A 27,265-nucleotide genomic window follows, 5' to 3' on the forward strand; every position below is an offset into this window, starting at 1 on the left:
TAACTATACTGGACTAAGGGTGCTATAGTACTTGTCCTGATGATGATGATAATGAATGTTTTATCGTTGTTACACTGCACCAAAAAAATATCCCACTAACGTCTTCAAACATAAAAAAAAATAAAAATATTCACTGGGGCAAAAGAGTTAGAACTTTAGGTTTTTTTTTCGGGACGGGCCATATAAAGGAAATTAATTACCATATCATTCTACTGAAGTGCTCTGGTCAGAAGTGTTAATTAATGAAGACTTTACAAACGGAATTTCATTGTCATCTGATAAATTTCCTTACATCTGTACTGACATGCAGCTTAATTTACATTATCATACATTAAAGGCTAAAGCAGACGACCGAGAGCTTTCAATATAATTCTCCTACTTTCAAGGAAGGGTTCCCACAGGTGCTAAGCACAAATCTAAAAGGATTCCCAAAAATAGTGAGAGTACATCTAAAATCAGTTCGCAAAGCGAAAAGGCGAATCACTACTTATTGCATAGAAAGCCTTTCCAGTTATTCAAAATTAAAAATATATTTATTTCCATCCTATTCCACACCAGTTAGGGTTGAGTTGTTCGTCCGAGTATATTTCGGATTATTTATTTCAGAATAAATTCTTTACCATTATATTTCTAATTAAAATACTCCGATGTAACTTTTCCTGCGAGTATTGTTTCCCTATTATTATTATTCAGAAGATGAGCCCTGCTCATATGGAACAAGCCCACAGGGGCCACTCACCTCTAAAGAATATCGTGCTCATTTGAAAGTAACAGAACGTAATAGGAAATAAATAAATTGGAGATCAGTCATTAGAAAAGAAAAAATAAATTAACAAAATAACATATAAATGGATAAAAATGTAAGTAAAATCATAAAATACAAGGAGACTAGAATTTCATAATAAAAAAATAGGGTTAATGAGTTCATTGTCCCGCGTCTCTTCATGCAACGTTTATAAAAAAATCTAGATAAAATTTGTTTGATAATTTCAAAATAGTTACCATGCAAAGAATATAATTTTGCACATCAACTCATCATTCCCTCTTCCATGCCTAGCCCCAGTTTCAATTACTTAAATGGAACGTCATAGTTTTACATTAAATAAATGACCGTTGGACATGATACGTCGGCGTGAGATTGGAATACAACCAGAAATTCCAGAGGCCAAATATAACTAAAACAGATGAGCCAGTCGTGAAAAAACAGGTCGCTACAAAAATGCGGACTTCAGGGGATTTTGTATTTTTGTTTTCATTCGGTTCAAGTTTACTTACGCGGAAATAGATAAAAAATGTAGTTTTTTATGGATGTGATTTTTTTACTAAAGCGAAAAGAATACTATGTTTTTTTTAATACAACAGGACAACATTTTCATAAATTTAGAAAAATTATTTTCAAATGGACGAAATGACAGACAATAAGTGGCTTTTCCTATCGTAAGTTGAAAGATATATGAGCAACAGGAAGAGTGAGATTTAACCTTAGACAGAACACTAAATCGTAAATTTTATAAGATAATTAAAAAAAAAGCTGGGGTAAAACTCCACAGCAGAAGGAACCAAAATAAATTTAGAATACTATATATATATATATATATATATATCTATATATATAATATATATATATATATATATATATATATATATTTATTATATACATATATATATATATTAATATATATATATATATATATAAATAATATATATATATAATATATATATATAATTATATAGCGTGTGTGTGTATGTACGTATGTATATTATCCAACTTTTCTGCCTAATGGTAGGTTATTTAAACAAGAGGAAGGGGCATTAATAAACGCATTAGACCGGCAGCAATAGATTTCAAATCTGTTCCGGAAAAGACAGCCCCACCCCCACCACCAACCCCCCGTTTCCCAACCCTTTTCATCCTGTCTTCAGTGTCTGCAACGCAATAGCAAAGCATTCCTCCCATAACCGACGTCATGAAAAATATAAAAATGGGCTACTCTTTGTTTCCCCGCCCATGACTTCCTTATGTCTGCGACGCGATATGTCTCCTGCCAGACTCTACGCTATAAAAAAATACCTACTTTTTATCTCTCGGGTCTTGGCTAGACAAGGACGATGATCTGCATGTAATTCACTTCATTGAAATCATTTCTCTGAATCAACTGCGGCGAAAGCCAGCGACGGTAACGTCAATCCTGCCGTAATCAAAATCATAAGAAATGTGATACAAATCCATCCAATTTCATGGTCGGGCGTGTCTCCAAGTATTCGTACGACGCCTCTCTCTCTCTCTCTCTCTCTCTCTCTCTCTCTCTCTCTCTCTCCAATCACGCTCTGGCTGTAATTCTCGTCGTATCAGTTTGAAGGGATTCCTCAATCACAGTCATGTCGCCTTCTGAATTTGGCCTTCTCGTAGTTTCAGATTTCGTTTTTTGTTTAACTATTACCACTCTGTTTTAATATTACTTTCTGTACTTATTATATTGCTATTGGGTGATCTTTAATTTCTTGCAGGTATTACTGTTTTTGCAGGCATTATTTGTTATTTTGTAATGTTACAACTTTTTTATATTGATACTCAAGCGTGTTAAATGACGATGCAGAGTAACAGATATACTGGCGATAAAATCTGATAATTAAAATAACAGCTTCCCCTAAAAGGCTTATATTTTATCCCATTACAAAACCAAGATGAAGATGAAGAAGCTAATACCAACAGTTATTGAACGGATAGCAATATATGAAAAAACTAAAAAAGGACACTTCTAATATAGCCTTTTCACCAATTTCAAGTATTTTGTTAATTTTTTCGAGTCCCCTGAACCAGGTGTTCCCGGATATTTCCTTTTTTTTGGGGGGAGGGGGCTGTCAGTATTAATGAATACATAAAAATTAAAACTAATCATTTAATAAGTGCCTAGTATTTAGACAGACATTCGGATGCCGCAAATATTTGTGTCTTCCAGTAATGACGAATACATCAAAATTAAAGCAATCACATAGCAAATGCCTAATACCTTAGACAGAGACAAACAAGACAGCCTGGGGAGAGAGATCGGGGGTGTTGTTATGAGAGGTAGCCACACTACCGCTTGCTCACAAGGTGGGAAGCTACTTCGTATGCGTAGTGGAGATACCTCGGCATATCCAATAAAACATTTACGCCCGGAGTAAGCAACAGGTCTCAGCGCTGACACCGCCGCCTTCCTTTGCAGTAGAATGGAAGAGATATAGTGCGCTGTTCCATGTCTCCTAAGGTTCTTCTCCTTTCCCGAGTCCTGCCTGTGACTCGAATATAAAACAGAAGTGGCAGTGTAGAACTTCGCATTTTCATTTAGGTGTTCGCCTTTGAAAAATGTTTTCACAGAGAAAAGGGCATCGTTAACTCCGTATACAGATAAACAGATGTACGAGGTGTCAGGAAAGAGAAGAAAGATGAAATACTAAAATAGGAGGCCACGAATTTTTTTATCTATTTGTATTTTTAAATGATAATAACTTATTATTTTACTATTATTTGTCAAAGTGGGGCAGCATTTTATTGGAACAAGACTGAAAGGTAAAAGGTTGCAAATCAAGGTCCCAGAGAATAAAATGCACATCTGTGCAAGACAGATTTTAAAAAAACTGTAAAGCCATTAACCAATAAATAGATGAGCCAATAATCAGATAAATATATTTATCGTTTGTTTTACCATTCTGGCTTATGATTAGAACGTTTCAAAGTCTCAAGGGAGTAAATATTGCGAAACGCAAGAAGTTTGGAAACAAATGTACAACAACTTCTATTTCAGTGGTAATGGACACCTGTACCCAAGAAAGTTAAGCAACTCCAACCTATTCAATGCAAGTGTTGCTGATATGAAAAGTAAGATAAATCCCTTGATCGAGAAGCGTCGTTTCCAACTTGTTATGAAGCAAGAGCCCGTGTTGGTTTGCGCAAGGCCAGCTTAATCTAGACATAACAATGACATCTGGAATTTTGGGAAGCTATACGATCCCAATCCCTTGAAAGGGGTGGACCAAATCTAGAACTAACGAACGAACCTACCCGCCAGATACAACCAGAAGGTGTCCGGATAAGAACAAAAAAACCAAGTACATAAAAGCTTTATGTAACAACCCGAAGATACGCACATCCGTAACAATAACAAAAATTTAAAAATAAAAGGTCCAAGATGAAAAATACTCCGAAGTAAACTGGATATAAATTTTCCTGAACCGTGAAAACTTAAGTACACAAAAGCTATATATAACATCTCGAAGATACACATAGCCGTAAAAAAAGAAAAATTAAAATTAAATACAAGGTCCAAGATGAAAAATACTTCGAGAGAGACTTAACAGGTTATAGATTTTCCTGAACCGTAAAATAAAAATCTTAATATTAACGAAGGCGAAAGAATTAACTGTTTCTCTATCCATCTCTCGAGGGATAGATCTCAAGGTATGAATAATCCCGAATTGTGAAATAAAAATCGGAATAGTAACTACTGAGAAAGAAGTTACCGTTTCTTTAACCATTAGTGGGTCATGTGGTTAGCTACAGATTTAATAGGCAAGGTTAGGTTTTTTTATCATTTTTTTAAATACAAGCGCACTCTTAAGGTAACAGTACGCCATGTGTTCATTCATTTCCGCATACCATATTTATTTGCGAAACTTGTATGAGAATGCATGAGAATGGTATACTACATATTTACTCGACATTTTAGTACCCCACATTAATTTAACAAAAATTTAGTGCAAAGTATTCAACCTCTAATTAGCGCACGAGATTTAAAATGATGTAATGAGAGGCAGTTTTCAGTTAGCTTTTATCCTTATAAGCCTATTTATGATCAGGAGATCATTTTTCATGAACTAACATTCGAAAAATATACGGAAAATTTATTTTCCTTTAAAAACACCTAATGCAGGAAGTATTTTTATTTCATTTATATACAAATATATACAAACAGGTTACACACACATTTATATATATATATATATATATATATATATATATCATATATATATATATATATATATATACATATATATATATATAATATATATATATATATATATATATCATATAAATATATGTATATATATATATATATATATATATATATACTATATATATATATATATATATATATTATATATGATTGGTATCTGGTAAAAAGCTTTTAAGTAAGTCCAAGCTGGTGAAAAAAATTTTAAATTAATTTATTGGCGTTTGAGGGAAAAAATATATGGGCTATTTGATTTCATAATGACTCCTATTACTAACATTTTTCAACTTCGTCATTTATCTCTATATATATGAAAGAGGAAGCGGTTGTAACTATGAACCTCGCCCACAAGGACGTCATAAAAGGCGTGATGCCCTGCGCTCACTACTTTTCTTATACCCTTGCTTGGGTGATATAATCATGTACCTTGCCTGTTGCCATGGTCGTATGACTCGCTTTTTAGAATATCCTACATAGCAACTTGTCCCTCACAGAATTCGTCAGTTTATGATTAGATTAAGAAGCACCGTTAAGTGTTAATTGTCTGACCCCTCCTCGGTAACAGTCTGGAATATCCCTTCCTGGGGTGATTGGAATGGTTCTCTTAACTGGGATGAAAAATCCTCTTGATTTTAAGAGATTTGGAATTGGTCTATCTTTGTTGATGGATGAAAGATATTTTTTTATTTGGTGCACTAATGCAACTAGAGAAAATCAGTATAAAAAGTTATAATATTCAAAACAAATTACTTCTCTAAGATTACTGACTACAAATAGCATACAATTAAAATATCTTTGTTTTCAAAGACTGGAAATAGGTCTCAATCATTGTTGATAGAGGCACGGCATTGTTTTTATTTTTGACGATAAGGGAACCAGAGGAATCGAGTATAAAAAAACAATAATAAATGCCTTCCTCTGATATTATTAACATAACAAACATACATCCTATTTAAAATGACCATTAAAATGAACTTAATTTCTGCAATATCTGTGTGATGTGACTGGGGTTCTTCTCTTCCTGGTACGTAAACAGGGCTGATCAACATAATCAGGACATATGTTCTGACCATTTGGATGTGTGAACCAACTACAAAAATATAGTCATGGAATTCCAAATCAAAGATACTGCAAGACTTGCGTAACACAGATTGAAAAAACAATAAGATGATCTCGAAAATACTGATTCACGTTCAAGAGTTCTATCAAATGGAATCAAACGCAATAGTTATTCCATATTTATAATGGATAGGACATACAACCAACACGAAAGACAATAAAATGAAATCAGCAATGAATAAAGAAGAGTGAAATGTACTATTAAATGACTTTTATCGCAATATATATTTCTGCTACCTAAGGCCCATTTAACAAAACAAAACCGATAGCGAAAAGCTGATCAAAGAATAAAGAGGATTTTAAACTTCAATGTAATTCGTGTTTTTCCCGGAAACGTCAAATCATGTCAACAAATACTTTAATCGAGAATCGAAAATATTAATAGTTTGTGTGTGTGTGTGTGTGTGTGTGTGTGTGGTTTATTTAATTCACTTTACTACACAACTGCGGAAGAGCCACTTAGGTAATTGCCCATCCATTCCAATTCCCATTCCACATTCCGTATAGACCAAAAGGAAAAAAATATTTACCCATATAGACTTCAATCATCTACCGGCAAACGATGCTACGGACCCTATATGGGGTTTGATCATCCAGCCAATATGGGAGGAGGTCCTTATTCAGGCAATCAACGAAAGGCTCTTCGGTTAAAGATTTTCGATGGTCATTTTTTTCCGTCTTTTTTTTTTCGCTTTTGACGACGCTCGGAGATGTGATGACACAAGAGATGCTTTTTTCATCTCATGATCGCCTTCCATGAATTTAAAAAAAAAATGTTCTGAATCGGTTTTAGTCGACTGTGAAGGTTCATCGAGGACAAGTGGAGTGTTTGTGAAGGAAAAAAGGACTGCCAATAAAGGAAAACAGGAGAGGTTTAAGTGAAAAAAGGAATGGTTTACGAAGGAAAAGAGGAACTGTTAATAAAAGAAAAAAAAATGGATCGTAAAGGAAAAATGAATTGTTAATATAGGAAAAAAGGAAAGTTTTGGGTGAAAAAGGGAAGTTTATAAAGGAAATAGGGAATGTTCATAAAAGAAAAAAATGGGGGTTTATGAAGAAAAAAGGAATTGGTAATAAAGGAAAAAAGGAATGGTTTATAAAGGAAATGGGGAATGTTCATAAAGGAAAAGAGGGTTTAAGAAAAAAAAAAAAATTGTTAATAAAGCAAAAAAAGGAACTGTTAATAAAGGGAAAAGGGAATGGTTTATGAGGGAAAAGGGGAATGTTTATAAAGATAAAAAAAGGAATGGTTTATAAAGAAAAAAAGGAATGTTTAAAAAGGAAAAATTTTTACTTATAAAAGGATAAAATGAATGCTTAATAAAGGGAAAACGAAACGTTTTATAAAAGTAAAAAAAAAAAAAAGGAATAGTTTATAACTGAAAAAAGGAATGTTTTTCAAAGGGAATATACTGAACATCTACTGAGTACTGCGATGCGACGGTGAATTCAAGATATTAAGAGGAATTAGAGCTGAAGCATTCAAGAGTAGAAAGAATTCAATAATAATCACAGAGGGACATAGAGTTGACTATAAAATATATGAAAAGCGGAATATAAATTTATAAATATATCATCAAACAGGATTCGGTAAGATTCACTCTCTCACCCAATTACGTATTCCACATAGCCAGCAAGGTAAGCATGACGACAAACCATAAATTCAAGTTCGAATGGCAAAAATACATTTCTGGACAAAACCTAAAGTGACGTTATTCCAATACTCGTATTCCGATAAATATCTACATCTACCTCAAGCTGATACGGGCAATCGCTGTGAACACAAAGTATGATGCAACTACGCTGTTTGGATCTGAAACCCTAATATCATCTTGGAATACGACTTCGCACTATATATATATATATATATTATATATTATATATATATATATATATATATATATATATGTATATATATATATATATAATATATAGATATATATATATATATATATATATATACACACATATATATATAATGTAATTTATTTTTCATTTATTTTTATATCACAAAGTACAAGATGGACCTAGGAGTAGTATACAAATGCATTGTTTGTTCACGGATGAGTGTTTTTGTTTGTTTGTATGGTGTTTTTACGCTGCTTGGAACCAGTGATTACTCAGCAACGGGACCAATGGCTTTACGTGACTTCCGAACTACGTCGAGAGTGAACGTCTATCATCAGAAATACGCATCTCTGAACCTTCAATGGAATGCCCGAGAATCGAACTCACAGCCACCCCGGTGGCAGGCAAAGACCACACCAAAAACGCCACTGAAGCGCTCGGATGAGTGTTCGTATGTTTACATACTCTTTACCTTATGACAAATTCTTTACGTCCATCCTTGGTACAGAGGCACGTACGTCAAAGAATCGACTACCAATATAATCTGTGAAGAAAAATCCATTTCCAATAATAAACAGTTTTTCCTTTGAGGTGCACAGGGGGGTGGGTCTTGTATTGGCAAGAGCAGGACGAAAATTTTCTTATTGTATTTTATTGTACGTAGCATGTTCAAAAATATTCTTATTGCATTTTTGCTACTGTATTTAGCACGTACATAAATTTTCTTGTGGTATTTTTATTGTATTTAGTACGTATACAGAAAAATTTCTTATTGTGTTTAGCATGTACACCATTTTTCTTATTGTACGTATATTGCTTTCAGCTTGCAGATAAACTTTCCTATTTTATTGTCACTGTAATTAGCATGTATATTAAATAACATATGTTAGGATTTGACAGCCAGCCATATACGAAAAGGACGTTTCCATTGAAGCCGTGTCTGTTTACAAATTGTATATCTCATTAAATATTACTCATGGAAATTCCTCAACTATTTAGGCAGCCAGCCTATTTTCAAGAAACCCACTAACTTTTTTTTTTGGAGGGGGAAGAAATTAGATAAGCAGCCTACGCCCACCGCTATCTCTGCACCAATGAAAAATAATTCCTTCAGCAAATCACAATCATATTATGAAGAAGCATTACATCTTCACTTTCCCCTTTTTTCCAAAGTTCCTTTTGACTGCCCTAATGACCTTCAGGGAGCCAATTCCCTCTTTAATGCCAATAATTCACGCTGATGGGTACATCAAAGCGTCCCGAATCCCGAGAGGGGCAAATTGGATGATGTTATGCCATTGTCGCGCCTGAAAGGGTTAGACTCTTTAGAGGCATAAGAAGGATCTTTCCAGTCCTCTTTTGAGGCCCTTGACGAGTCGTATTGGCTCCCCGTTTCCTTCGACATTCACTATTAATCTAATTTATTGGCACTGAAAAGGTGCGAGACAACTTCTATAGAATCTATTGTGAAAGAAGGGGAATGGAATATACAATTTAGGCCAAAGGCAAAGCGCTAGGACCCACGAGATCATTCGGCGTTGAAAGAGACATTGAGAGTAAAAAGGTTTGAATGGTGTAACAAGAGGAAAACCTCGCAGTTGCGCTATGAAATCATTGTTGGGATAGGATGGAAAGTACGATTAAAGAAAGAGAATATAAATGGAGGTAGAGTAAAACGAATGGTAGTTGTTGCAGGTAGGGGCCGAAGGGGCGCTGCAAATAACCTTTAGTAATGGCTGCAGTATACCGCGTGAGGTACGCTGACGGCACTACCGCCCCACGGGAGTGAAAAAAGGGACATTCACATATTGTGTGATATACACAAAAAATATATGCATGCGGATTCGTTATTCTTGCATTCACGCCATGCTTACAGGATTCAGCTGACGTGCATAATTATTATTATTATTCAGAAGATTACCCTTTTTTCACGTAGAACAAGCCCACAGACGCCTTTAACTTGAAATTGAAGCTTCCAAAGAATATGGTGTTCATTTGAAAGACGTAACGGAATGCTACCACGATAAATAACATTATTTCCATGACTTACGTACCATACCGGCTCCGCCTTTAGCAGGAGAACAGAATTACCTTCCTGGCCCTTTGGTCGTAAATCATGCGCTTGTCACCCATACATAATATACCACGCTTTTATTGGAAATTCCCAAAGGTATTTTGTGGTGATAAATTACCTTTGCATATAGCTTAACTTTTCACTTATACTCAGCTGGTTTACCAAGCCTCCTTGTGTCCCATTTTCACTATCACCAAAACCCCCAAATCTCTTTCAACACTTGAAGCATCGACTGTCGGAGTGAGGTCACCTTTCCCGTGACCTTTGCTCTGAAAGGTAACCGACAAAATTGTGCTTCTTCGAAAAAATAGAATCAGCTCTACAGCATAGGTCCATTACAATAACTGATTGTTTCTATCTCTTTAATTTAGTCACTGATTAGTGTCAAGAGCATAACAGAAATACACCCTGACTCCTGCCTGGACCTCTCAGCCGAATGGCAGATGAGAACATTTCCAATTTCCGGGTGGGCCTCCTACGAAAATCTACCGGATTTCGTTTTAAAAAATTAGATTCCGACCTTTGCATTTTCTATCACAAGGAACTGACGTCGCGTTTCATTCCTAATATTATACTCGAGATAGGATTCAAAAACCTGAAAATAGCTTTCAGTGTCCTTATGGTTTATAAAGCGCATCAGAATACTATATTTTTAAACTAAGAGCAAACTATCAAATTTCCAATAATAATAATAATAATAATAATAATAATAATAATAATAATAATAATAATAATAATAATAATAATAATAATAATAATAATGATAATAGTAATAATGATGATGATAATAATAATAATAATAATAATAATAATAATAATAATAATAATAATAATAATAATAATAATAATAGATACATACATACATACATAAATACATTATGAGCTTTAAATATGGATGTATTTACGCACCCGGTCATTCAGCAACCCGGATTAACAAAAGACAAATACTGAAAAGGTGATCCACGGTGTGATCAAAGTATACCTTTTTTCTTTTTATTGTGGACACTGCATTTGGAAAAAAAAATCCCAGGCTTAAGTACAAAAAAGTATTTCGAACCAAACTATCTACCACCTCCCACGTATTGCAAACCGTAGCTCCAACGTATCCCAACTTGTTTATTATACATAAGTATAATACATTTCCTCACTGGGCAACCACGCTAAACTATCCCACCAGAGCTATTTTGAAAATAAAAAATTGGCGCTTGGTTGTGCAAAGTTTGCAATTACTTTTATTGCAATTCCACAGGCATATTCAAGCGGAGTCGTTCGAAAATCTGTCAGACCAATTTTGTTGCACAAAAAAAAAAAAAAAATCTGCCAGCGGGATTCCAAGGGGACTGCAATGCAAATCATTCTGTAAAAAGGTATATAAGCTATTAATATCACAATTTTCCCTTTTGCAAAATGCTCTGCCTGCTTCGAGTGCAAAATTTCAATATGTTCATTCCCAATTCTAATAACATCAATTAGTGGAATGTGACGCACATTCGCTTCAATTTTCTATCCGTCATTTATTCAATGAATTTGCGGGTTATTGCAACTACACCGTGGAACCGAAGGATCTAGAGTATAGAATTTAGGCCAAAATCCAATCGCTGGGGGCTATGAGGTTGTTCAGCGCGCTGAAAGTGAAATTGTTAGTGTAAAGGTTTTAAAGATATAACAGGTGGAGAACCTCGCCGTTGCACTATGAAACAACTGGTAGGAAAGGGTGGAAAGTAAGACGGAAGAAAGAAACTATGAACGGAAGTAGATTAAGAGGAATGAAAGGGGTTGCAGCTAGGCGTAAAGAACCTTAAGTAATGCCTACAGTGCAACGCGTGAAGTGCACAGAAGGCTCTAACCCCGCCCCCCCAACCCCCACCCTACAACCTCCTACTACGAGGGTTTTGCAGATACATTCTGTGATTAGGGGGTTAGGTCGCTCATTCCAACTCGTAATGTAATTGTAATAACCTGCAAATTCTTTGAATAAACGGCCGGTAAAAAAATAAATAAATAAAAGTGAATTCGCATCGCATTCCATTCTCTTGTTATTAGAAGTCTGGACTGGATATATTGAAATTTTTCGTTCGGAGCGGGCGACGCAAAGAGCATTTTGCATTCGAAAAATCCTGGTATTAATAACCTAAATTTTTTTACAGCATACTTGGCGTTGTAATCCCCTTGATATTTCTAAATAAAATTTGTCTGACAGATTTTTCAGAACGACTCCGTATGAATATGCATTTGGCATCGTAATGAAAGTAACCAATTTTCTCTTCAGAATGGATCTAGTGGGATGCTTGGCGTGGTCGCTCGGCGAGAATGTGTGCTGTCTCTATGCTCTGAAATAAGTTCAATGCGGTGATGACTGCGACTATCAGGAAACGGGAGAGAGATGCATGAGCTAAGGAAAACTGGCCTGTTTAGCGTTGTTTAAACAAACTATACTAAGCAGAGGATACTCTGCTAAAACACGCGTCACTTGCAATATCCCACCAGCCACCCCTACCCTTTTTTTATTGCAAGGAATTTTTTTTAAATAGAACAGGTCTTCGCGTACATTCGAACAGCTTCCCAAACGAAAACAAAAAAAATTACGGGTTATGTATCACCTGCTTTTGTGGTACTTGTCACTCACTCTCTTAGTATATCTAAAGCACTGCATTAAGTTATTACTGCACTGAAAATGGCAAGTGAAAACACAAAAAATTGAGCTTTGTTTGGTTATCACTTGGTTGTTACCAAAGCAATTGTTGTTTAAACTGACAGTAGGGGAATTCAAGTTATGCCTGCTTCATTACTTGTGGAAAATGGAACTCTAAATAAAATACTCTTCTCTGAATGATAAACTCTGTTGTAAAAACAGGATTCTGATACTGACAGATTAACCGATGTGATGTGATATCATCTCGTGATGTGGCTAAACAACTCACACCGTCTAAGAGCTCTAAGTGACCTGAAAAACAATGGCATTGTTCTTGTAATGAAATACGTAATAATTCCTTCATTGAAAAAATAAAAACTTAAGTCACTATACTACTAATTTTGTAGTTCCCCGCCGGCACTGTCAGGAGAATGGCTTTAGTTTACTTCAGTCTGTCTGTCAATGCCTCTAAGTCAAGCACACAATGAGAATTATATTGCAATTTATTGCAATCCCTTCAGATAAATCATTATCAAGCACACAAAGTTAGCAGTGATAAAAATCATAACGATATTCTAGAGCGTAATGGTTCCTCGTTTCATCATTAGGTCTGCCATTTCACCAAGACCCGAAATTGCCCGAAGAAGTGCTCTTTCACGGAAGGACGAATATCTAAAGGACCTCCTTAAAAATGGCTCTTTCCCTTATGACAGGATAATTAATGGCTCCTTTAGCTAATTATTTACGGTAGAGGAAATTCATCAGTTTCCCATCATCGCCAAAGGATTCTTTTTTTTTTATCTCTCTGTCTCTCTCTCCTTCCTCCTCCATCTTCGTTTTTCTTCTTCTTTCCAAAAATACGCTCGAGACCAGCCAAAATGTCCTATTATTAGTTTGTTGCTGCGTGCCAGTTGCAAAGTTAAATTTGTTTTAAAATTCGCCCTTTAAAGAAACGGTCAGTAATTCCGTTTTCTTTTTCTTCAAAAGTGAAGAAATAGTAATTCCGTTTTCTTTTTTCTCGAAAAGTCGCCTTGCATTCATTACCCTGAAGGAAACTCACGGACGTTTATTTTTCGTGACAGAAAGGGGATCATTTTCATGGAAAACTTTAGGTTCCGGAAGTGTTTATTTTCTTTTGTTAATACGGAAACGTCCACGAGTAATGATGGACTTTGCAGTTTAAAAAGAAAAGACAAAAAGAAACGTGATCTTTCGACATCGTCAGACACATGAATGCCAAATAAGACTCGCTCGTTGAGAAAAGTATTGTTGACAAGCCAACGGGGCCCCCCTCCCACCCCCCCCAAAAAAAAAAACTGCAAATCTCGGGAAAATATTCCCAATCCCCACCCCCTCCCCCAACCCCACAGCAAGCACACCTCACTTGCCATTTACCAAATAAAATTTGAGACTTGAACCCTTCGTAATGACGTAATGTTTTAGTAAATAAAATACAAACCTCTCCCTCCACCATTTGTGAAACATTTGCCTCATTCTCTGTTGACTGTATCCGACTTACTCCTTTACCTTATTTTCCTTTACATTGTCTTGTTGACTCTGCTTGCGCTAATATAATTTGGAGGCATTTTCGAAACAGACGAAAGCAGCAAGGTCAACGAGAGTTGTTGTGGCAAAACAATAGTATGAGATTCATATTAATAGCCGTTCATCTGGAGAACTCTGCTACGAATATTATGCAATTTGTCTTCAAGTATAAGATGTGAATAATCGTCCTTTTCACAGGCTACAAAATAGTCTCGCCTCTGGAAAACGAAAGACCAAAAGACAAGGAAGAGTTCAGAACCTTCCAGCGAAAAATTTTCTCCAATTGAGAGAAGAAAAAAAATGTTTACATTACTATCTAGAATAAAGCGAATACATATAACGAATCCTCGTCGTAAATTTCAGGGTCACCTTTCTAGCTAACTTAGAAATGGCATTCACCTCATCACCTCGTATCATTATAAATTTGATCGGTTGAAAAAAATAAATACCAGACAAGACACACGAAAAAAAAGAAAAAAAAACTGCTTAAAAAAATAATGAATAAATTCCCAATCCCACCCAAAGAAAACACAAGCAAATGAACAATCACCTGACCTCTTGCGAGTCTCGTCTCAATAAATTTCCGTTAATGGGAAAAATAATCACAAATTACTGTTTAAAAAATCTGAAACAAACAAGCCCAGCTAAAGGGGAACAAACAACCTGGCATAATACTCAGATCTATTTTCAACGAAGACTTTCAAACCTAGTCTAAAATTTGTTTTCCTTTTACTTTACCAAACAGTGACTGATTTCTGCTTGATTCAATACCTTGATCAAACTGACCTCTTATTTTAACACATCACTGAATTAGACATAAATTTATGTCATTTTAGTTGGTGCTACGTGTCCAATGCAGAAGTAGAACCAGAACCACTTTATTGTTATTATATTACTATAGACTAAACCAAAATGCCTGAAACAACTAAAGTTAATGAGATCTTAATACCATACCCACACACAATATACTCATAATATAAGTGTGTATATATATATATATATATATATATATATATATATATATATATATTATATATACACTTTTTCTAATTAATATATATATAGTATATATAATTAGAAAAAGTACAGAAAACAGTAGTACCTACGTGCATCTTACCCTAAGGAACTTGAACAATACTCGAAGAACATGACACCCAAGGTTCAATATTAACAATTTTGTGACAACTGCAGCAGTTGTGTTCTGTCATTATTTTCCTTCCATCTTTGAATTTATGCGAGTCTTTAATTTCCTTCCCCTTGTCCTTTTTATTGATGATATCTAGTTATATATTTTTGTGAATTGCCATGTCATGAGAGCGACTGTCATGCTCTGAGAAGTAATGACGTCAGTCAGGCCGTGAACGGCAAGCTGCCAATACCTTGATATCTTTATATTCTCCCCCCCCCCCCCCCCCCCCCCCCCCCCCCCCCCCCCCCCCCCCACCCTCCCTCCTCCTCTTCTCCTCCTTTTTCTTATCTCTTTTCCCGTATCCTTATATCCTACTTTTCCCAGTCCCTTCCCCCTCCTTTTTTATCATTACACCTCTTTTATGACCTCATTCTCATTTCCATCCTGTTCTTTTAATCTTATTACGGATTCTCTCTCTCTCTCTCTCTCTCTCTCTCTCTCTCTCTCTCTCTCTCTCTCTCTCTCTCTCTCTCTCTCTCTCAGGGTCTGTCTTGGTAATCTTTGATCACTGCCCTCTTAAATGATCTTCCTTTAATTCTCTAAGACTTCCCTATTGGCATGTAATTTTGATTTTTCTATACCTGGTATTTGCTGAAATCTGGACGTTCAAAATTTGTTTTATCTCAAATAGTCTATTTTATACTGACACGCCTCTCAGAATTCCCTCTAAATTATTGGGTACCGTTGCTGAATAGCTTTCCATTATCGTTTATTCATTTTAAATTGTAATTATCTTAAAATGTAACATAATTTAGTTCGGTACTTGGCTCTACCTTTTGAAAGTTTTTTTTTCCAAATTATATTACATTAATTATATTAGATTAAAGGGTGCGACAAATAAATCGTGGACTGACGTACTTAGGAATTACAGAACCAATTACAAAATTATGACATACCCCATGCTAGTTACAAATTAAAATATAGAAACGATCATAAAAAACAGAGCCATGTATCGAACTAAATCAAGTCGTATTCTAAAATAGTAACCGTTTAGAATACATAAACGATCATAAAAGCAGTTGTGTGACATACTCAATCACTTCTTAATATTATACCATTTCATTACCCCAATTCTAGCTGATCAAATTGGCAAATTCTCGATAATGAGACGACAGACCAGGGATTCAATATACACATTATACAATTTCTTTTCGTTTTAAATGCTTTATCTACACGTGAAAAACCCAGGTCGATGCGAACGGAAAACTCCCCAAAAAATGCAAAGAAATTCAATTTTCATAGAAAGAATCCAATATTATTAAATAACTACTGCAGTTACACTTTACGCTCTTTTCTTTAAGTAAAATACTTATTGACAACTTAATCAAAATAATATGCATTCACATTTTTCACCGTACACATGGTTTTACATCTGCTTGGACATATGCATGAACGCATGCATACAGGTGAACAGTTATGTAGTCTAAAATTCTGCAAACATACGCATTTACAACTCTGGGAACTCACATCTGTGATGTCATGATTCATGCACGAAACTCAACATTACCGAACGGAGTCAAACCCTACTGGTTAATAATTTGGATTGTTAACTATACTCTGTTTTTTTTCATCTGTCCATCCGCCTGTGGTGTTTTTGTATGGTAACACTGCGTTCCGGGCTTTAAATAGTTACGCTATTTGTAAGTTTTAGGTAAATAAAAGGATATCTGGGTGTACATTTGCAACTGAAAAGTTTTAATAATTTACTGTATGAGAATTACACCGTTATTATTCGAAATAGGATATTATTATAATCGTTGAATGTAAGCTGAATGTAACAATCTAAAGCCCGGGACGCAGTGTTACCATACAGAAACACCACAGGCGGATGGACAGATGAAAAAAAAACAGAGTATAGTGTGACATGATTCCCCCTTGGAGAGCTAGCAATCACTGGCATGCAGGTGGGGAGTGGGGGAAGGGGGGCTTAGCTGCAAAGCTTTAGGATTCTAGTTCTCCATTATATACAATATCTCACTACGGGGTTCTAAGTCAACAGTGCACGGCTATCTAAATTAGTATTGCACCTTCCCAATTCGAAGAGCCTCTCCATTATATGACCAAGGCAGAAGACAGCAAATATCGAGCAGTTAACCAAGAGAAGAGCAACACAGAAAATGAAGTTGGTGGGGCAAATTATAGCCCTGAGTGGTTCCATTAAAAGCAATTAGGAACTGAAGAGGAAGTTTGTGTTTACGATAGGAGCAGGAGAGAAGAAAGTCCTGATTAGCGCAGCTTTGCATGGCCAGGTTCCTCGAGAAAGACTGATTCAGGGATAATCTTAAGAGAAAACGAAAATGCTAGACCAATCTGAGCCTGAAAAATTTTTTTAATACTTTCTTCACAATCTACGAGGCCTGCACAATACTGACAGCTTATTTGACATACCACTGACGCAATACGGATTTTAAATAAATTCCTCCACTTAGAATATTTATACGTAGGCCTATCCTTCTGCTTACAAACGCAGTTACCGTTAACAAAACTATTTTTGCTTACACACCGGCGGCCCCCCCAAAAAAATAAAAACCGGTCCCTCGTACTAACTGCTACTTAGAAAGTCGAAGTTTATATATAAAGCCTTTCTTTTGGAAAATCAGTATATGTTCATTTGACCGTCACCGTCAATGAGGATAATACCAAAAAGTTATAGTATACTATACCGACAAACGATATGCTTTGCCTAGACCTAAAGAGAGCTAACTGGGCGATCCCCTTACATATGGAATGTTTCACAAGAATTCCTGACGCATATCAACCGTATAGGCTACAACAAAATCCTAGAAACCACCTGCCTACGCCTATTAGAAGAGTAAATTTCGTGTTCCTGATACATATAGGCCTAGGTTAATGTACCATACAAAAACATGACTCAACAACAGGCGTGTAAAATTACAATAACAAACGGACAAACAACTAAAAAACACCGAAAATGCATAAAATAATTGAAAAAAATTAATGTTCCAGGGGTACTTACCATTCTGCTACGGTGAACGTTGGTCGCTCGGTAGTGTCTTTCTGCCTTGGAATCTCTCGCCCTCACCACTGCACAAATCTGAATAGAAAACAGATCACTATTTATTGGTTAACAATCCAAACCAAGAAAACATGCTATTTTCATCGACTTTACAACATATGACAATTTAAAACGATCATTTCACGCCTATTTAAAGAGTAAATTTCGTGTTCTTAATGGTACAGTACATATAGGCCTAGGCTAATGTAACGTACAAAAACATGACACAACAATAGGCGCGCAAAATTATTATTACCAAAGGAAAAACAACTACAAAAACACTGATAATAATTGAAAAAAAGCAAAGTTCCAGGGATACCTACATACCATTCTGCTACGGTGAATGTTGCACGGTAGTCTTTCTACCTTGGAATTTCCCGCCCTCGCCATTGCACAGACCTGGATAGAAAACGGTCACCGTTTACTGGTTAACTATCCAAAAATATGAAATATTATGCTAATATTTTCATAGCTAGACTTTACAGTATATGACACATTTAAAGCAAGATCATTGCAATACAGCGTGTTTACGTTCTACGGTGATGATTAAATAGTACATGATCCAGGAAAAACAAAAAAAAGCTCGACGTGTAGCCTAGGCATAGTGGTAGCCTTCCATATTAAATCACCTAGGCAATTACCAACGAAGACACATTCCAACAGTGGTAATTCTAAATCTAACCATTACAAACAAAAAATGCAAAATTTTGCAAGGAACACATAATCAGTCTGATCTTACCTAAAAAAAAAATCACTTTCCATTATTCTCCCCCGTGAACCAACGACCATAATGGCTCCTGTTGTGTATCAGTTCAACCCCATCAAATTCTCGGCTGTGTCATTTCTCAGGTCTCTGGTTCCGCTTTTCGGGAACAGCGACGAACGGGGAAGCCTATTGGTGTTCGAAGACGACGTGAAGAGCTCCGGAACGTTGCAATATCACGATTACACCGCGAAAATCACAGGAGTACACACTAACTAACTACACATTACGCTACTGAACAATGTCAAGGTGTGCACCAGGGTTACCGCAAAGTCCGCACATCACCGAGAAATTATAGCTCCGCACCGGGATGTGTAGTATTAATTTCCACTTCCTAGCATACTTATATCGAAACTTATTCGGTTATAATCAGTTAAATCACTTCAACTAATGCAATTGCCTAATGCATATTTGCAGTTGTTTTCTCAAAATAAATAAGTAAATAAATAAATAAAATAAAAACTCATTAAACATGACTAAGTTTACAATAATGTAAGTCAGCCTTCACCCTGAGATTAATTCACAAATTAATTAAATTTTACTAAACTATATGTATGTATATATATATATATATATATATATATATATATATATATATCTATATATATATATATATATATATATGAAATTACAAACGCAAATTGAAGATTGCTGGACCTAAAGAATGAATGCATTTTAAAACATCACGTTTGGGTTACGTCATATGCTGTTGTCAAAATCAGTTCTTAATTGACAATCGCATGATCGTATTTGATATTGGCGCGTGAACACTCGAGACTAGTGAAAATGGTTAATTTTTCAAAAATATTAGTACTTTCAAAAAATATCATAATCAATCATCATTTTTCATTGATGGAAAAAAAGTTTTAAAAGCATAAATATATATGCGGACCTACAGCGCCGCACACGTGAGGAGTGCAGACCTCAGCTCTGCATTCAATGACTCCCCCTCGAATTATTCTCCGCACTTTTGGTCGTTTCTCCGCACTTTGGCAACACTGTGCCGGACCGACATAGTGTGAAAAGGTACATACATTAGAGATAATAGTCCACTGCTAGTCGCATGTTGGTCCGACATCGTGTCGCATTACGTACGACAGTGTGAAAGGTCCTGAAGCAGTTGAACAAGTAACTAACGGAACATCCAATAGATGTTGCGCCGTCAGGCCAAGGAAGGAGGAGTGGGCAGCAGGTATTTTTCTTGAGCATAGAGTAAAGTATCCATAATCTATTAACGTTAATTAAGAGAGTGGTCGTAAACATTTTGTTGTTGACGAAACTGGTTTGAGTGTAAAATGTGCATTTAAGGAAATATGCGAAATAAATATGAGACTAAAAGTGCTTAGGAACTCAGTATTTATGAAATAGCATTTCCTATAGATCATTAAATCTTATATACTGACATGACTGTCCACGAGATCGATACAAAACTTTCACCAACAGTGTTAACAGTGATGATCTGTAAAGCAGCAAGCCACCTCTTTATATATAATATATAATATATATATATATATAATATATATATATCTATATATCCACACACACACACACACACACACAACACACACACACACACACACACACACACATATATATATATATATATATATATATATATATATATATATATATATACATATATATATATATATATACCTCAATAAGGTAAGTGAACTGAAAATTTTGCTAATTTGCTGATAGAGATGTATAGAGATGTTCTTATATATATATAATATATATATATATATATATATATATATATAGATATATATATATATAATATATAATATACATATATGTGTGTGTATATATATATATATATATATAGGTTTTTGGTTTGCCACGAAGGAAAAAATGAAAAAGCGAGATAGCCGAGTACTTTTCGGTCCTATTCGGACCCTTTACTGAGCAAATGGGTCCGAATAGGACCGAAAGTACTCGGTCAGGCTATCTCGGTTTTTCATTTTTCCTTTGTGGCAAAAAAACCTTTATTTATACATAGCATCACGTTTTATATACTTCGTGATCAAGTTATTCTATATATATTATCATATATATATATATATATATATATATATATAAATTATATATAAGAACATCTCTATCAGCAAATTAGCAAAATTTTCAGTTCACTTCTACTTTATTGAGGTAGCAACCATACACACAGATACATGTCTATATACTTATACAATTCATGATTGGGCCAACCTCCATAAAGAAGGCGGGCGATATGAGCAATAACACTAAAAAATTACGGCTATATATAATTTTCTTTATTTACTAAATGTTAGTAACTAAAACAACATGAAATATTAGGATACTTTCACCAATATAACAGGTTCATATTTGGTGGAAAAGAGAAAGACAGAATCACAGAATATAACAAGACAACGATAAGTAGAGAGAAAGACAGAGAGAGATAACTTATTAAGTTCTTTTCTAGATTATGGTGTGAAGAAGCCTCGTGTTCTTATTTTCTTCCTAGCACCAGATCAGTTGCAAAATATCATTATTTATCAATTTTACTATATTTTTTTTCGTAAGGATATTTTCATCCTTGTTTTCAAGATGCATTGTAATAGAAAATAACTTAACTCAATTTCTGTGTTTCAAGAACCAAAGAAGTTTTCTAGTGCCGATGTAGTTATAGCTAATTCTAATGTGTAAAAGAGTTAATATGTTATTGTAGGAATTTAACTTTTCTCTCCTGTGAAGTCAACTGCCGTGGTCCTTGCCGTTCCCTGACCATTTCCTGTCTTAGGGAGGGTTAGGAATCACTAGCTTCTACCTTTACATTGGCGAATTAAGTTGCCTAGTATATGGCCATTCGTAGACTGCAGCTTTTAGCTCCACTAATTCTATCAGGGCTTATTTCTTCTACCTTTTGGACCCCCTTTTAATATTCCTTCCAGGCTTAGTTTCTTAACTGCTGTGCTCTTATTCTGTCCTCAACTTTATACCTTAAATCTGTTTTTCCTTCTTTCTTGGAATGAAGCGCGTTTTGTAATTCCCTTTATTTCAAAATAACAAAATAAAAGTAGTGATATTTACAAAGCCTTCTATATTCAAAATTTAAGGCTTATTTCAGTTTGACTAAATGTTAAACTAAAAAAAACATCACATTTTTCCGACAATCTGTCAGATAACTTTGAACCAATATAACTTTTTTTTCATTTAATTTTGAGATATAAATTTAACTTTTCACTTTAAACCTTTGAAATATGCATGGTCTTCCAAAACATTTGCATTAACTGGTAATCAAGTAAAACTTTAACTTTTCACTTTAAACCTTTGAAATATGCATGGTCTTCCAAAACATTTGCATTAACTGGTAATCAAGTAAAAGGAACATAACAAAAAACACGTGAGCTAGTGTCAATATTTTATCATTATTATTAGTATGATAATATACAATGAGTAGGATGTCCAACCTCCATCTGCATCTGTGACCTCACACAGACGATCAGGTATGGAATCTACAGTTTATATGATGTAACAGAAGTGTGGGTTATGTATTTGATTTCCCTGGAACGTGTTTACGCACGATATTTTTTTCTTTATCAAGCACGCTTCTGCAATTCATTTTCTTAACCTTACAAGTCATGTCGTTTTCATTGTTGTATTTATTATTTGACGACATTATTGATTCTGTAATTGTTTTTAAATTGCAACAGTTTCTTCGTTACACATCATTGAGAGGCACAGTATATTGTTGTTGTCATTATGATCCGTTTTAAACAGTATTAATTACATTTGTGTTCTAAGGATGCATTCACACCAAATGCGTTTTCCTCGCCATTATATAGAAATAGGGTTGTTTGGATTTTCTTCTACTTTATTTCTATATTGGATTTCAATTTAGGAATCAGGTTATGCTCTAATAAAATTGTACTCCTTTATATCTGATTTTCACTTTTATATAGGACAAAATTGAGTATAATTAAATTTCGTTTTAACCTTCTTCTTTGTATCCATATGATATAAATTTAAAATCTTAAAACTTACCTATAGTGTTTGAAATCATTATGGTTGAGAAGTTGATTATTATATATAATATATATTATTTCTCTTGATGTCTCAGCTAATTCATTTAGAATGATATCTTTTAGTTATTTTGTTAAATTCAATAAAAATAAAACGAGTAGCTTTAAAAAAATGGTAATTTTTTGCTCAGTTCCAATTGCCCGCCTGTAGTTAGTATTGTTGTTCTTGTAGACAAAAAGGTAAATAAAGGAAAATCCCTAAATATATTTTAATAGATAAGACGATAAGAGACCAAACAAAAAAGAACTACTTTACTGCAAGAAAGTATCCCGATCGAGGAGAGAGAGAGAGAGATAGAGAGAGAGAGAGAGAGAGAGAGAAGAGAGAGAGAGAGAGAGAGAGAGAGAGAGAGAAAAATTGCAGCAATTTATAAAACCTACAAGGCATGATTAAAAATCAGAATGTTTCTTGCTATATTTCGATAAATCGAAATATCTCTTGTAAAATATTGAAAACAAGGAAAAAGCAAGAGATATAGATGAGAGGATAATGAATGGGGTATTCCAGTTTGAAGAAAATGTGGCCTTACCTGGCCTTGGCAGCAGCTGTTGTGTGACGTTGTTGTGTAGATGTTGTTTGAAATACGGAGAGAAGTGTGACGCAAGGATAGTGATGTTGTTTATAGGCTGCCTATTGACTGGTGAGGTCCTCGTAATTCCTGATGATGGAGGTGAAGAGCCCAAGGAAATGGAATTGAAGGAGAGAATTTCGGCCTTGCGAGACACCATCCAGTACCAGAGAGAGCAGCAGGTGAACTTGGACAGGATAATTTTTGAGCTGTGCAACAAGAGGCTTGTAACTACAATGAAGAGATTCTGGCGGCGGGCGGAAAGGAAGAAAGCACTCGTGTGATGCAGATAACTGAGGAGGTGTTGCAAGAACAGGCCTGGCAAGAAAGGGCCCACTTATTCGAAGGTGAGACGTTGTTTGTGAAGGAGAAGGATCAAGTGAGATGGAAAAACAGCAGCTGGAAGACAAGATTGTCAAGACAACAGAAGAAAATGAGCAGTTGATGGATTACACAAAGATGCCCTATGTGAGAGGATGAAGGGAACCGACAGTGCAATTGCCAGAGGCAAACTGGCAGGTTGAGAGGCAAGAGAAACTGCTACGACAGAAGGAGAAGGACCTGCAGATATAGAGCGAAGAAGCGGCGCGGATGGCGAGGCTCGTCCAGGAACGAAAAGACGCGACCGAAAAGCGCTAATCGGACAGGAAAGACGCCGAGGTCAGGTTCGAGCTCCTGCAGAAGAAAGTGGAAGACCTTAGGAAGGAAAGGTGTGGACTCCATTGTGAAGTTGAGGTTGCAAAACTGAAGAGAAAGGAGCTGAGGTGCCTCCTAGAGGAAGGAAATCATGGCTTCAAGTGGCTGGATAGGAAGAGCGGTGTTCAGGGCGAACGGAACGACCAGTTGGAAGATGAGGTTGGAGAGGTGCGAGGAGCGAAGGAGAAATTGGTTTGCCAGGTGAAGAAGCTGCCTGGGAATTAGAGATGCGTGGAGAAGGAGAAGTGGAAAATGAAGGAGCAGCTGTCCATGTTCAAGGAATGGAGCGACCAAGTCTAAGCTGGCCTTGTGAAGAGGGATCAGATGTGAAAAATTTGAGGAGGATGTTTGTTGTATGGAAAGTTTTTTTTTTTTTTTATTGAAATCAATAAAGTTTATCTAGAAAGTACGATTTTCATTTACACAATGAATTTTTTTTAGCAAATTTTGTTATTTAGATAATAATTGGAGTTTAACTGGAATTGAAAGGACTTGTTTGATAAATGCATGTGTTAGAATTGATTTTAGTTTGGAATGGATTTTAAGAGTGAAGTGCAATACTTGATTTTATGATTGAGAAAAGTAAAGGCTTGTATTTGATGAAAGTTTTGAAGTGTACTATATGGAAGATTTGATGTTTATATGTAATAATTTGTTGGTTTGTTAATGGTTGAAGGTATGAAAGAGTTATCTGGAAATAAGTATAAAACGTTTTTGTAAGAGTTTTATTGATTGGTGAAAGGGAAAGGAAAATGAAAGGATGGTGGAGTGGCAAGATTGGAAGCAGAGGATAGAGAGAAGATTGGGGGAGGGGCAGGAGAAGGGAAACATTGAGAAAAGATTGGTGGAGTGCCAGGAGAAGCAGAGGATTAAGAGAAGATTCAGGGAGCGTCAGAAGAAGAAGCAGAGACTTCAGAGAAGATTTGTGGAGTGCAAGGATAAGAAGGAGAGGATTCAAGAGAAGATTCTGGCATCGTTAAAGAAGAAGCAGAGGATTGAGAGAAGGCCCTGGGAGAATGAAAAGGCTTCAGTGGCATATTATCTGGTTCTAAGGTTAAGCAGAGGTTGTTACTCTCTAATAGGGAGGGCGGGCAAAGCTCGCCACGGGTCCCGGGATAACGGGGGGCTCGGGCCCCGGAGGCCGCCTGGCATTCTCGGGACGGGCGGGCGAGGCCCGCCTGGCATATCGGACGGGCGGAGCGAGGCCCTCCTGGCGTGGGGCCCGGAACGGGCAGCGAAGGGCCCCCGCCTGGGTCGGGTCTCGGGACGGGCGCGAGGCCCGCCAGGCGTCCCCGGGACGGGCGGTCCCTTCCGGGACGGACGGCCGGGCGGAGGGGCCGCAGGCGGTCCGGGACGGGCGGGCGACGGACCCGCCAGGCGTCCCGGACGGGCGGGCGACAGGTAGCGGGCGTCCCGGGACGGGCGGGCGCGGCCCGCCAGGCGTCCCGGGCGGGTCGGGCGGGCGACGGCCCGCTAAGGCCGTCCCACGGGATGGGCGGGCGTCGGCCCCGCCTAGGCGGTCCCGGGATGGGAGCCGGGCGACGGCCCGCCAGGCCCGTCCCGGACGGTCCGTGGGCCCCGGGACAGGGCCCGCCAGGCGCGGGACGGGCGGCGACGGCCCCCCCGGCGTCCCTGGGACGGGCGTGGGCGACTGGCCCCGCCAGGCGTCCCGGGTCCACCCCACACGGGCGGGGTGACGGCCCCGCCCAGGGCGTACCCGGGACAGGGCGGGCGACGGCCCGCCAGGTCGTCCCGGGACGGGCGGGGCGACGGCCCGCCAGGCTCCCGGTCCCGGGGACGGGCGGGCGGACGGCCCACGCCAGGCGTTCCCCCGGGACAGGTGCGGGCGACAGGCCGACAGGACGTCCCGGGCACGGGCGGGCAGGGAAGCGACGGCCCTCCGACAGGCGTCCCGGGACGGGGCGGGTGCGACGGCCCCCGCCAGGCGTCCCGGGACGGTGGCGGGCGACGGCACCTCCAGGCGTCCCGGGACGGGCGGGCGGCTACGGCCCGCCTGGCGTCCCGGGACAGGCGGAGGGCGACGGCCCGCCCTGGTCGTCCCGGGGACGGGCAAGGTGGGCGACCGGCCCGCCTGGCTGTCCCGGGGTACGGGGCGGGGGCGTACGGCCCGCCTGGCGTCCCAGGGTTTTGACGGCGGAAGCGACGGCCCGACAGGCGTCCCGGACGGGCGGTTGCGGGACGGACCCGGCCCAGGCCAGGTCCTTCCCGGGACGGGGACGGGCGACGGGACCCTCCAGGCGTCCCCGGAGGGCAACGGCGGGCCATCGCCCCGCCCGGGCCGGCGTCCCCCGGGAACGGGCGGGCGAGGCCCCCCTCCGGCGTTCTCAAGGGACGGGACGGGCGTCAAAGCGACAGTCCCTGCCCGCCAGGCGGTCCCTGGGACGGGCGGGCGAGGCCCCCCGGCCCCCCGGGGTTCCCGGTGGACGGGTGCGGGCGACGGCCCGCCAGGCGTCCCGGGGACGGGCCGGGCGACGGCCCGCCAGGCGGTCCCGGGCCGGGCCTGGGCCAGGGGGCGGTACGGGCCCGCCAGGCCGTCCCTGGGACGGGGCGGCGGGCGACGGCCCGCCAGGGCAGTCCCCGGGACGGGCGGGCGACGGCCCTCGCCAGGGCCGTCCCGGGACGGGCAGGGGCGACCTCCCGGCCAGGGCGTCCCGGGCACGGGCGGGCGACGGGCCCGCCAGGCAGGTCCCGGGACGGGCGGGCGACCGGCCCGACAGGGGCGTCCTGGGACGGGTCGGGCGACGGCCCGCCAGGCG

At 38.3% G+C, this 27,265-nt stretch overlaps 1 protein-coding gene and 1 pseudogene across 1 annotated transcript in view; one reads left to right on the plus strand and one right to left on the minus strand.

Moving 5' to 3' along the window:
* Nucleotides 1-19,440, minus strand: part of LOC135200888 (uncharacterized) — a 1,536,981-nt gene extending 1,517,541 nt beyond the window's left edge. Inside the window, exons 1-3 of the mRNA XM_064229627.1 lie at nucleotides 19,157-19,440; nucleotides 18,745-18,816; nucleotides 18,379-18,456 (exon numbers count right to left, since the gene is read on the minus strand). The gene's annotated coding sequence lies outside the window, so the exon portion shown is untranslated. The remainder of the gene's footprint in view (nucleotides 1-18,378; nucleotides 18,457-18,744; nucleotides 18,817-19,156) is intronic.
* Nucleotides 19,441-25,248: 5,808 nt separating this feature from the next.
* Nucleotides 25,249-27,265, plus strand: part of LOC135200620 (uncharacterized) — a 65,144-nt pseudogene continuing 63,127 nt past the window's right edge.

This window comes from Macrobrachium nipponense, chromosome 27 (genome assembly GCF_015104395.2).
Source record: "Macrobrachium nipponense isolate FS-2020 chromosome 27, ASM1510439v2, whole genome shotgun sequence".
NCBI lineage: Eukaryota > Metazoa > Arthropoda > Malacostraca > Decapoda > Palaemonidae > Macrobrachium > Macrobrachium nipponense.